Raw genomic sequence first — 8,939 nt, 5'->3', positions numbered from 1 at the left:
ACTTTTCTAAAAAGATTGCCTTAAGGCTGACGAACACCTTTTGAACATCAGCATGGTAGAAAAAATATCCTTTTATCTCTTTGGGGTACCCTATGAATGAGCATTTGTCAGACCTAGGTCCAAGTTTGTCTGTGACTAATCGTTTGACATAAGTCGGACACCCCCAGACCCTAAGGTGTGAAAGTACTGGCTTACGCCCTATCCATATCTCATATGGAGTCTTAATTACAGACTTACTTGAAATCCTATTTAACAGATAACAGGCCGATTCGAGTGCATATCCCCAGAAGGATATCAGCAAGCTAGCAAAAAAACCCATCATGGATCGGACCATGTCTAACAAAATCCGATTCCTCCTTTCAAACACACCATTATGCTGTGGTGTTCCTGGAGGAGTCCATTGAGAGAGAATCCCATTCTCTCCTAGATATGTGTGAAACTCACTAGAAAGGTATTCTCCTCCTCGATCAGATCGAAGAGTTTTAATACTCTTCCCAGTTTATTTTTCTACTTCACTTCAGAATCGTTTGAACATTTCAAATGAATCCGACTTATGTTTTATCAGATAGACATATCCATATAGGTATAGGTCATCCGTGAAAGCTATGAAGTAGAAATATCCACCTCTAGCACTGGTGCTCATGGGCCCACATACATCAGTATGTACTAGGCCCAAGAGCTCAGTAGCTCTCTCACCTTTTCCAGTAAAGGTGACTTGGTCATTTTACCAAGAAGACAGAACTCACAGGTTGGAAGTGATTCACAATCACTGACTTTGAGGATTCCCTCTTGAGTCAACCTGTTTATTCTGTTCTTATTTATATGACCTAGCCTCCAATGCCATAAGTAGATATTTGACACACTATCTAATCTAGGGTGCTTGCCAGTAGAATAGACTCTTATCAGGCTTGATCTTTTTGGTCTGGCTCTGCACAGATGTCCCAGCCTGAACTTGCACCTTCTTAACTTTCTTCTTCTTGTTCTTCTTTCCTTTCTCAAAGGGTCGAGAACCAGAAGATGAACCTCCCACTGAGTTCACTGAGTTCACCGACTCCTTGAGGAGTTGGTGATCCTTCTCAAAGTTCTGAAGCAACCCCATTAACCCATGGTAGTTTACTTCAGGCTTTGTCATTCTATAATGAGTGAGGAATGGGAGACAAGACTTGGGCAGCGAGTTCAGTATTGCATCTTTCCCAAGCTGCTCATGCAAGGGAAAGCCGAGCTTGCTCAATCGTTCCATCAGCTCGATCATGTACAATACATGATCAGTGATAGAGACTCCATCCCGTATTTTGGCGTTGAAGATGGCACAACTAGTCTTGTGCCTCTCTACGTCATCGGGTGTGCCAAAGGTATCCTCCAACACTTGAAGCATGTCCTTTGGCTGAGCCGTCTCGAATCTGCGACTGAACTCGTCGCTCATGATAGCAGCCAGCATGATACAGCGCACCGTGGTCCGGTCACTGAGCCACTTCTGGTAAGTGTCTCTAACTGTTCCACGTGCATTGACAGCTGGCTCCTCAGGTGCAGGATCCATTATCACATATAGGATCCGTTCATGCTCCAGGACTATCTTCAACTTTCGGTACCAGCTACCGAAGTTGGGTCCCACCAACTTATCATTGTCCAACAATGATCGGAGCGATAGGGAAGTGGCCATAGTTGCACAAAGGAGAACCATAACCTAATTAGTAATTGATTCATTAAACCTAAAGATTTGGACTTTAATCAAAAGGTTTCTCTCACTATTTTATTCGAATTGGTAGCCTCTACCTTCAATTCGAGGAATTACCCTAATTCCTTAGCGGGTACTAGAATCCACTTAGACTGCACACAAGCCCAACTTTGGTTGGCCAACCCATGTACATCTAAGGGTAGGTTCATAACCAATTGTTTCTCTAAACAATTTCTAGTAATTTTAATTTTGCCCCAGAAACCTAATCAGTAGGCTTTGGCCTCCACTGTAAGGATCCGGTTAGGTCCAACCATTAACATGATCATACTTGGTGTATCCAACCAACGAATGATTAAGCCCAACTTTGGTTGGCTCACCTAACCACCATTAGAGAGACACTTCCAAGTCATCATATGATGAGTGATAATTCCATTAGTCAACAAGCACCAGGCCTTTGGGTCTGCAATGATTATTGAGTTCATGGACTCATTATCAAACACCTTAATGGGAGGCTATGACTCAGTTATCTCCATAACTTTATCATTTTAAGGACCTAATAATTTTAGAGGATTTAAATAATATAGAGGATGAGGTCAGATGAACCAGCTTATCATGATCCTCCCACTGGCTTCACCAAGTCAGCTTAAGGGAGACCAGGGCTGGTCTAGGAGCATCTAAATCAGTCACACTGATTTACCTAGCTGACATGGGTCAGCTCGAATAGTCAAGTGATCCGATCAAAACATAATTTCACCAAGAGGCCAGGTAAGTTCGATCAGTGGGAGGGTCTGCCAAAGCTTGCCTTAGACACCATCATGAATGGCCAGATAAGCGGGCTCCCAATTAAAAACCACCGGTCTGGTTTACCTTAGACACCAACTGGTTTAATTAGTTTCGATTAGATCAACCTAACAGTTCGTGCTAGACCGCTTAGCCAAGAATCAAGTCCATTTGGTTCTCGTTAAAGACATGGACTTGACCAACTACAACTATTGTAATTGATCTAGAGAATCCTTGACCTAATCTAAGACAACAATTGATTAGATTTAGTTAATTCTCTAATTAAGTCCATCTTTAATCTAACCATAGGTCTAACCCAATTAATGGACCTAATTTCCACTAACCCATTAACCCAATGTGTTATGATTTGTGTCTTAGGTTCTTCAATTCACAATCCTAGAACCTAATCAAACAACTTCTTAATTCTTAATTAAGTTTTGGGCTGAGGGTTGGGTTCGGCTTTTCAAAAAAAAATCATTTTCATATTTGTAAAATAATTTTACAATATGATTCTACCAATCATATTGCATGTTTGATTCATAATCAAGATGCAAGTGAAATAAACATGAAACTACTTTAGATCTAATCTGAACAGGTTCACGTAATTGAAACAATTTCAACTTTAAATAATTTTTTTGCATAAAAATTATTAACAAAGAGATTTTATTTCAGATTTAAACATCTTTTAAATCTAATAAATCATAAATTTAATCTAGATCATATCTAACAAATTTATGATTAAAGATAGATCTACACAAACTAGGACAACCTTTGCACTGTAAGGGGTAAACCTTACAGCAGGACAACCTTGCAGTTTGTGATTGATCTAAAATTTTAATTTTAGATTTAATAATCAGATTATAAATTAGATCTAATCTAAAAAATAATCTAAGCATGTATAAATAATCATGTAATAAAGAACCTTGCTCTGATACCAATTGAAGGAACCTGATCTAGGGTTTCAGGGTTAGATCTTGAAAAAGAGGGTTAGATCTTGAAACTTTTTTAAGATCATACAGCGGAAGACTAAAATAAATCAAAATTTATTTTCTAAGATCAGAAAATCCCTAGATCTAAGATCCTATTACATGATTATTACATGGTATTAAATCAAAAATTAAAATATATTTAAATATAGTATGAACTACATGTTGATCATATCAACATGTTTCTATACTAGCTACATCTAATATCTGTGTTAAACAATAGATCAGATCTATTACCTTGCAAGTTAGACATTCTAACCTTGCTGATCTGGGCTTGAGGATGATGTTGCAAGCCGCACATGCGTCCGGCCTCTAGGAGTCGTCCACACGAGCCCACGAATCTCGATCAGAAGTCCTGCTTCAGGAAATCAGCACAGTATGCTAGTACTGCGCTGATCCTTCTTTGATGGTTGATCAGGTGCCTCCTTCTTCTTGATTTGGACTCTTCCAAAGATGGAAAGTAGAAGGAAGAGTTTCAAATCTGAGACACTCTCAGGAAACTCAAGATGGAAGGAGGAAAGATATGAAAATAAAAACCCTAGAAGAAGACCCTCTTCTTCTTCACGTTTTTCTCTCTAAATGCCCAAACTTGCGTCTTTTATATCTCCACGACCCAAAGGTATTTCTCTCTGATTTTTGGATGGAAGAAAGACCTCTCAATAAACTATCTCCACTCAAAATTTTACAAAGAAACTCATCTTATATAGAGAGATATGATAGAGTCCTTGTCTAGGTCAAACACCTAGTCAAGGCTTATCCAAACATGGCAAGTAAAGGGACGTCCAACTCTTGAGCACCTCCTTCATATTTTCGTGGATGGATCAATGGAAAAGGGTGCACAATGTAAACCCTAAAAGCCATGAAAATTTGAAAAAAAATTTGGATAAATTTGGTGCAAAATTGAAAGAGTTTTGGATTTCTAAAACTCTATCTCATAGAATTCGAAATCCAAACTTATTCCTTTTAGATTTGATCCAAATCACCTTCCATGTAAGAAAGAAGAGAGGAGACCTTTTGTGAACGTGGGAGAGATCTGGGAGAGGGCTTTTGTCACACAAAATAAGTGGAGATTGGCGTTGAATAAGAGAGAGGGCGTGGAGAAGGTTTATATGGCGCAAGGTGGAATCCTAGTCCTACTAGGATTCTGTCTCATAACTTGTTTTAATTTGGTTTCCCAAACCAAATCAAATCAAAATTAGATCAACCCAATTAAAATAGGTTTTAACCCAATTAAGAACCTAATTTAATCAGATTAAATTATATTTAAATCTGATTTAATTTTCTAATCAAATTAGAAATTAGATTGACCCAAGTCCTAGTTGAACTAGGACTAGTTTTTTCTTGCACTTGGCTTATCCAATAAACCAATTGGACTTGATCCAATCAAGCCCAAACCAAATCTAATTAAATTATATTTAATTAGACTTAATCTCAGCCCATTGGCTTAATCAAATTAAGCCAATTAGTAATCAAATTGCTAATCGATCCTCCTGTAACACTTGTACTGGGTTAAATGTCAATCGTATTGATCATTTAACCCTAGAACGATTCTTAATCGTTGATCAACCATCTGATCGGATCATGAACTCTAATGTGTGTGACCTCATAGGTCCGAACCTAAGCCGGTAGCATAGGAATAAATTTCTATACCAATCGAAGTGACCATCTAGCAATGATACCCGACGACCGGATAGGTCGAATGTGTAGAACAACATCCTTAGAACCCATGCGGATATAGTTTTCATATAATTCATCCCCTTGACCAAAATGATCATAGGACACCCCAGAGCTCAACTGTCAACTCTGATCAGGTTGTCCACATTGTATTTCAAAATATCAAATCCATCTGATGGATTACCCTGGCCAAGGTTTTGCTAAATTGAAATACAGCGACTCATTCTTCTCCAACTCTTGGAGTGGTCAATCCCATCTCGATCACACTCTGACTTCGCAAGTACTTGACTGTGCCCAGAAGCCTTCCGTCCCTGAATTAGAAATTCAGTTAGTCCAGTACCAAAGCATAGTGAGTTGCTTGCAAGTCACTGAGGTGATCTCAAGTCTAAGGGACACTTATACCTATATCCCATCAGAGACATTCTCGACAGTAGAATGCTCTGGAGTTGGTCACGTTCAATGACGATGTACCCTTATATCTCACCTGTATGCCATACCAGTGTCTCCACACTCCTTGGTTAAGAGGACAACCAACCCATATGGCCTACAGCGACCTATGCTTGATAGAAGCTGTCGTCCTTATTAACAGCCTATCATTTGGTCGTGAACAGTTTTAAGGACTAATCGATAAATCCTCTCTTTATCGAACTTAAATAGTCCTAAGGACTTCATCATAACAACGGAGTTCATTAGAAGATGAAAGCTTATGATAAAAATGCCAAATATATTTTATTTATTAACAAATCAATTACAATACTTGGTTGCTCAACCGTCAACAGCTTGACGATTGGCTTTTTGGGACACATTTCCCAACATACACAACATCCTACACTCGATGAACGTCATCAGCCTTTAATGACGTATAATTTGATCGCAAACATGTTTAAGAACTATCCAATAAATCCTTCTCCATCAATTGTTTTATAATTCTAAGGACTTCATCATAACACAAGAATTCTAATAAGAAAGATGTACACTTTGTGATGAAAAATACTAAATAATTTTTATTATTTCATAATCCATATCTAATTACAAGAAGCACAATCGTCCAAATAATTGGCTTTAGGACATATTTTCTAACCCTATATACCTTGCTAGATATAAAGTATCCTAAAAAGATATCCTCAATTGATTTGGCATCAAATTTCTCTATATTATCCTTTTCATTATTTAGTATGAAATATTTACAACCAAAAATATGAAAGTAGTTTATGCTTGGTTTTCTACCTTTCTAAAGCTCATATGGTGTTTTCTTTAAAATAGATGAAATTAAAATATGATTTAGAATATAACATGCTATGTTGATGGCTTTCATCCAAAAATATCTTGGTAGATCAATTTCACACAATATAGTGGGTGCTATTTCTTCCAAAGTATGATTTTCTTTCTGTTATCCCATTTTGTTGAGGTGTCCTAGGTGCAAAAAAATTATGTTCTCTTTCTTTTTTATTGTAAAAATTTTCAAATTGTTGATTTTCAAACTCGAATCTATGGTCGCTACGAATGCACACTATTGATAAGTTCTTCTCATTTGATGCTTTGCGATAAAATTTAGTAAAAGCAAAAAATATTTTATCCTTTTAAGCTAAAAACATAATCCATGTAAAACGTAAAAAGTCATCTACAATTGCAAGGCCATATATTTTTTTCTCCTAAACTTGTGATCCTAGTTGGTCCAAACAAATCCATGTGAAGCAACTCCAAGGGTCTAGAAGTTGAAACATTGCCTTTTGGTTTAAAAAAGTTTCTTGTTTATTTTTCAAGTTGGCAAGCATCACAAATTTGATTCTTTTTAAAGTTTAGTTTAGGTAAGCCTTTAACAATATCTCTTTTAAGCTTTGAAAGTAAATCCATACTTACATGGCCTAATCTATGATGCGACAATCAGCTAGTCTCACTAATTTTGGCATCCATTACAATAAGATATTGATCATGCTTCATGTGAAGATTATCTATATCAACCATGTAGATGTTATCATGTCTATATCCAATGAACATAATGCTTTTATCATTGGGACTAGATATAATGTATAATAATGATTCAAAAATTATTTTATATCCCTTATAATAAAATTGCTAATACTAAGTAAGTTATGTTTCAATCCATCAACTAATAAGACATTTTGAATAGAGGTAGAGGGTGAGATACGAATGTTATCAATACCAATAATACGTCCTTTTCTATTATCTCCGAAGGTAACAATTCCTCCATCCTTTAATTTGAGAGTGATAAAGTATGATTTGTCACCCATCATATGCCTTGAGCAGTCACTATCAAGGTACCAAATTTTTTTTCTTTCTTTGACTGCAAGACATATCTATAAAATAGAATCAAGTAGAGATTTTAGGTATCTAAGTCATCTTGAATCTTTTAGGATTAGTTCTTAATGTTTCTTTTGGAACCCATACCTTTCTAATCATATTTTCATTTAATTTTCTAAAATCACATGAATAAGATTTATGTCCCATTTTTTCACAACAAAAGCATATAACATTTGAAGAAGAGTTTGAAGAAACTTTTATAAAGAAGTTCTTAAATAATTTCTGTTTCTTTTTAGGTTTGAATTCCAAACTAGCTTTGTTAAAAATAGCTTATTGCTCATTTAAAATCATTTGCAACTTTTTGAAACTAAAAGTAAATTTTTCAATAAGGTTTAAGCTTTTCCAATTCATCTTTTAAGTTTCGATTTTCACAAACTAGAGACTCAACCTCTTTTGAAATTTATTCCTTTTCATGAATCAAATTAAGATTTTGTTTCTTTAATTTCTTATTTTCAAACTTACTTTTCTAAATCCGTCATAAGTTCTGAAAATACTTCTTATAATTCATCAAATATGAAATCTAGAGAGTTTTAAGTACTTACCTCCTCTTGATGAGCCATCAAGTAAAGGTTAGCCACCTTTTGTATGTCCTCATCGAAGCTTTAAGTCCTCACCATCGCTCTATGTGGCCATCATCGCCTTCTTCTTAATCTTCTTTAATTGATTTTTTGAGAAGGGGACAATCTATTTTACTCAAAACATATAGGAAGTTCTTTATCTTTCTCCTTCTCCCTATCTTTACTCGATTCTTCCTTGAATGGCCTTCTCTTGAAGTTTTACTTCTTCTTCTTCATGAACCTCTTGAACCTTCTTGCAATCAAAGCCAAATCATCCTCTTCACTTTCTTCATCCAACTCATCGCTTTTATCATCTTCAATTACGGTTGACTTGAGTATGATGGTCTTTTTCTTCTTACTTTCCTCCTCAATATTTTACTTCATGGTTAACTCATGGGTCATGAGAAAATCAATAAGTTCTTCTAATGGAAGCTTGTTGAGGTCCTTGGCTTCTAGGATTGTGGTGACTTTAGCTTCCCATGCATTCGGTAGAGACCTAAAAATTTTGTGAACAAGTTTACTATTAGTATAAGATTTTTTTAAAACTTTTTAAATTATTTATAATGTCAGTAAATCTAATGAACATATTTGTAATAAATTCATTTGACTCCATTTTGAATAATTCATATCTATGAACAAGCATATTAATTTTAGACTCCTTGACTTGGTTGGTACCCTCATGGATAACCTCCAATCTATTCCAAATTTTTTTAGCTGAAATATAAGGAGAAATTCTATTGAATTTATTGGCATCTAATACACAATATAAGACATTCATAACTTTAGCATTTACTTCAATCAGTTTCATATCAAGCTCATCATAATCTTCTTCATGTTTGGGAACATCATTACCATCTACTTTAATTGTAGGCATGTATAGACCTTTGATTATCACTCTCCAAAGTTGATAATCTAGTGCTTGAATATAAATAAGCATACATGCTT

The sequence above is a fragment of the Elaeis guineensis genome, chromosome 8 (genome assembly GCF_000442705.2).
Source record: "Elaeis guineensis isolate ETL-2024a chromosome 8, EG11, whole genome shotgun sequence".
Lineage (NCBI taxonomy): Eukaryota > Viridiplantae > Streptophyta > Magnoliopsida > Arecales > Arecaceae > Elaeis > Elaeis guineensis.
This window is presented reverse-complemented; position numbering follows the sequence as displayed.